Below are 5,440 nucleotides of genomic sequence, written 5' to 3'. Positions count from 1 at the left end.
TTCCTCACCACATGAAGCCTCCTCCCCCAATCTTTCTTTTCTCTTCTTTCTGATAAACTGATCCATCACTGAGTTGGTGGACCTTGTCCAACCAATAGTCTCTCTATAGTTCTCTTGCAATTCCAATACTATCCGCATATCAACTTTAGCCAGAGAATCCAATGTACTTTAATTTGATATTTAAATTTAAATTTGATGGTTTCTGCTCCATTGTGTAATATCACGCTCCGAACCCAATATCGAGTCGGATACGTGATGGCCGCACACTCCTTAGAACAAGCCCTAAAGAATATGCAAGGCCAAAATAAATCATTACAATCTTAACATCCATAAAAATTAATTTCAATAATAATTCATAAAATCTTGCATAATTACAAATTAAATTTCTTCAATCCTCTGATCAGGTACTATGACACTCTATCTATCCATCTGTTCACCCATAAATCTAAGCCATAGCCAATCATGAACTTCCTGTAACTCTGAGAAGAAAAAGAAAGATGAAGAGGTGTGAGCTTTACAGCCTAGTAAGAATTTTCATATCACACTGATATAATAATATAATCTAAAAATAAAGATAAACAATAAAATATAAAATTCGATGTTCAATGTCCAGAATAATGCAAATATCCATAAATTTTCTGTCTTGTTAAAATAGATGCATCATCATATGTTAACAGATGAAACACTTTTATTCAACAATTATTTCATGTCTTATCTTTCATTTCTCCTTTCATAATCACATGATTTTTAACATTTTCTTTCTGGCTCTGGACTAACCAAGTCTATACCTCAGTCATTATCCGGATCGAATCCACTTAAAAAGCCTTTCAAGGCTGTCCCAGGATGAGTTCCAGGCCGGCTGTTCCATGTACGAAAGCCCGTGAGAGGCTGTCCCAGGCATAAGCTCCTGACAGGCTATCCCAGGCATGAGCTCCTGGCCGGCTGATCCACCTGTAAGCCAGTGGGGGCTGTCCCAGGCATAAGCTTCTGGCGGGCTGTCCCAGGCATAAGCTCCTGGCCGGCTGTTCCACATGACAAGGCTAGTCCATACCATATATCTCTTTCTTTTCATTTAATCATTATGTATTGATTTCATCAAATCAATTCTGACTTGCATTATGATCAATTCAAATATGTCATATCCATATAATCATGCCATCAATCTTTGATACATATATATTGACATAACATACTCATGCTCAAAATCAAATAACAGTATCTCAGGTATAATAAATTTATCGATCTCAAATCCGACGATGCAAAATCAATAATGCAAGACCAACAGTAAAATAGTATATTTATAATGGTGATCATGTACAGGGATTCTTATTTTTACCGATGACTGATCCAAGCACAGAAATCAATGTTCTTCTTTAATTTATGAATTTCTTTAACAAAATATTTCATTCGATATCATATGCAGACAATCATCTCTTCATGACCCTGATCAATATAAAAATCACATATAGAGAAATTATCGATAATCGATCCTAATAACACAAATCGAGGACCTCTCTTAGGATTAATCAAAATTAGGATTTATCTAAGTATCTGGATCCTCCACTGATCCATAAGACTTCTAGAGAAAGAAAATCCATGAAGAGAGAAAAAATTTTAGAGAGAGAAAGTAGAGAGAGAAAGTGGAGAGAAAAATCTTCGTATCCTTCAGATGAAGCAATCATGATCGAGATTATCAGAGGTCCTATCAAGGTGACTCAATATGAATCAAGTGTTACAAATTTCGAATAGGATCGGACTAGGATCAGATCTACCGTACGAATTTTGGAGCAATCTCAAATCAACATATTTTTATTTCAAATTTATCTTAGAGTTTGTGATGCAATCAAAGAGAGAGTAGAAAGACCTTAGAGAGATAAAATCCATAAAGAGAGAGAAAAAAGTCTAGAGAGAGAATCTAGAGAGAGAAACTGGAGAGAGAAGGTAGAGAGAGGAGAGAGGAAAGAGGAAGAGAAAGGAGAGAGAGGGGAGAGAAAAAATTCTCTCTTTCTTCTTTTTTTTTCTATTTTTCTTTTTCTCTTTCTCTTTTTCCTTTTCTTTTTTTTTCTTTTTCTTTTCCTTCTTCTTTTTCTTTTCTTTTCTTTCTTCCTTCTCCTCGTCCAAAACAGGGGCATCATCCCCCTCCATCTCCTCTCACCCTCATGCGGCCAAGGAGGGCCGACTCCGGCCACCCTCCGACAGCAGCCGACGGCGATGCATCCACAGCCCCGGTGACAGCCCCAACGGTGGATGTTGCCGGTGGCACACAGGGGAGAAAAATAAGAAAAACAGGGATGGTCCTGTTCTTCTCCAATTCGACGGCTTGCCATCAGTTGCCAGCAAAAGAAGGATGCCTAGGAAGGAAGAAGAGTAGGAAAGGAGCTTACCTTGCTTCGACGGTCGAGAAGAACTCCGACGATCTTCTTTTTCCCCATCTAAGAACTCACGGATCCTCTTGAAAAAAAATTCCTCAAATTTCTTAAAATCTCTTCAAAATACCTTTTGTAGATACCTAAGGGAGGGAAGGAGGATTTTATAAGGGAGATTTCCTACCCTTACTCGGACTCCATGGGTCCGATTTCATCGGGGTCGGAGGGGAAGAAGACTTCGGTTAGGAGTCTTCCTCCTCCTCTCGTTGGGGCTCTGTTTTGGGCTTCTCCAATTTTGCCAGGCCCAAGAGTCCTATTATTAGTATGGTTTACAAAATAAGACCTGGGACGATATTTCCTTTGCATGAAGCCGTTTGGGTTTTGAAAACCTGGACATGATCCTTGTTCTCAATAAAAAGAAAAGGTTTTGGTGATTCTGGGGAAATAAAAATTCACAAGCAGATGCAGTAATTTTATATTTCATTTTGGAAACCTTTATGAAACACGTTTTGAAGAAATAATGCGCAAGCATGGTATCTTAATATGATCTTTCCGTTTTTAGCTCACAGAAAAAATTAAGAACCTTTCGTGTTTTATTGCAGAACAAAATATTAGAAATTAAAAATTGCAATGTATTGTGTAGGCGTGAACGTAAAATTAGAATTTTTTTTATGTGTTTTGGTTGCTCTAAAGATTTATTTTTTTTTAGAAAAAAATTTGAAGAGCATGGGTACTATATATACTCTGAGAACAAAGCATTTTACAATCACATGCATCCGTCCTCTATCACCAACTCACCCCGAATCACAAAAAAATTTTGGATAGACTTAATCTACCATGTGTGTCATAAACAAAATCCATCAAAATATGCTACATCTATATTTTAAATTGAATAATTCAATAACCATCTCAATATTCTTCATTTTAATCATCTCAACACACTTGAGAAGTTGCAGAATTTTTTAATTCAAAATATTGATATGGTATTTTTTTTATTGTCTTTGTTTATAACATATTTCATAGACCATATCTATCGAAGAATTCCTCACCACATGAAGCCTCCTCCCCCAATCTTCCTTTTCTCTTCTTTCTGATAAACTGATCCATCACTGAGTTGGTGGACCTTGTCCAACCAATAGTCTCTCTATAGTTCTCTTGCAATTCCAATACTATCCGCATATCAACTTTAGCTGGAGAATCCAATGTACTTTAATTTGATATTTAAATTTAAATTTGATGGTTTCTGCTCCTTTGTGTAATATATGCAAATGGACAAGATTGGTGAAGGAGACTGGTGGGCCTATTTTTTTTGTTTTGGTAAACAAGGAGCCAAAGACTACATTAAAGTAAAGGTACTGAGTTTATGATATACATATTGAAACAGGTACAAAGGAGAAAATATCATGACACTAATGGGCCTATTTACCGGTTGCTTTGGTGATTAGTTCGGCTCTGTTTCGTTTGGGGGCCTATACTAAATGTTATATTTGCTCAGTATTATGGTAAATTGATAGCTAGTTCCTTTTTGACCATGCTATAATTTTTGGTCCCTGCCGATCAGAAGTTTAACACCAGTCCCAAATTTCAAAATTTCTTTAATTTCTGGTTTTTGATGACTGTAACCATTTATTCCGTGTAGGAACAATATAATTGTAAATAGGGAGAATATAATTATATGTAAGAACTAGTATAAGTATGTACAGTATAAGTGCAAGTGGGTGCAAATCCCTTGCAAATGAGAATAACTAGAAATTAAATGGTAATGATCATCAAGGAACCGTGTGTTAATCCGGTTCAAAGAGATGATTGGGTATGAAGTTCCTTAAGTATTATAGCTCTTATTTGACTGCATATTCTGCTTCAATTCCAGAGGGTTATATTTTTTTCAGTTTTTTTCAACTCTTTTAGTAGCTTTTCTCTAAAATGGTGCATTAATATAAGGTTTTTCCATAAGCCAGCAGTATTAATTTCACTGAAGCATGTTTAACTAATGTTTTCTAATGGGATTCTATGCGCCGTAGTGTCTCATGATTGAGCAAATCTCAGCTTAAGATTTACTTGGAAAACCAGTTGAATGAAAGCTACAGTAACAACTTGTCACATCCTGAACTCAACATCCGGATCGGATACGTGATAGCCGCACACTCTTTAGAGCAAGCCCTAAAAAATATGCAAGGCCAAATTAAATCATTACAATCTCATCAACCATAATATTTAATTTCAATAATAATTTATAAAATTTGTATAATTATAATTAACATTCCTTCAATCCTTTGATCAGGTATCAACGGTACCTATCTATGTATCCGCTCACTCACAAATCCATACCATAGCCAATCATGGACATCTTGTAACTCTGAGAAGAAAAGAAAGATGAAGGGGTGTGAGCTTTACAGCCCAGTAAGAATTTTCATATCACACCAATATAATAATATAATCTGAAAATAAAGATAAGCAATAACACATAAAAGCCTATGTTCACTGTCCAGAATACTGCAAACATTTATAGATTATCTGTTTTATCAAAAGAGATGCATTATCATATGTTAATAAGTGAAACAATTTTATTTAACGATTGTTTCATGTCTTATCTTTCTATTTTCTTCTATTATCACATCATCTTTAATCCTTTTCTTTTTTTGGCTTTGGCTTTGGACTACCAGGATCATGCGACGATCTTTTATTCGGATCGATTTCTATGATCTTCCTCGGATCGAAATATTCATGATATTTCTCGGATCAAAGTGGCCATGATCTTTCTCGGATCAGATTCTTCATGATCTTTCTCGGATCAAATTCTTCCACACATAAGCCTGTGGGGGCTGTCCCAGGCATAAGCTCCTGGCAGGCTATTCCACATGACAAGGCCAGTCCAAACCATATTTCTCTTTCTTTTCATTTTTCATGAAATTATAATATTTGACTTCATTAATCAATTCAAATTTTGCAGTGTAATAAATATGTCATACCCATATAATCATGCCATCAATCACTGATACATATGTATTGATATAACATACTCATGCTCAAAATCACATAAATAGATAATAGTGTCTCAGGTATAACAAATTCAT

This window comes from Elaeis guineensis, chromosome 6 (genome assembly GCF_000442705.2).
Source record: "Elaeis guineensis isolate ETL-2024a chromosome 6, EG11, whole genome shotgun sequence".
Classification (NCBI taxonomy): domain Eukaryota; kingdom Viridiplantae; phylum Streptophyta; class Magnoliopsida; order Arecales; family Arecaceae; genus Elaeis; species Elaeis guineensis.
Note: the sequence above shows the minus strand (reverse complement) of the source record.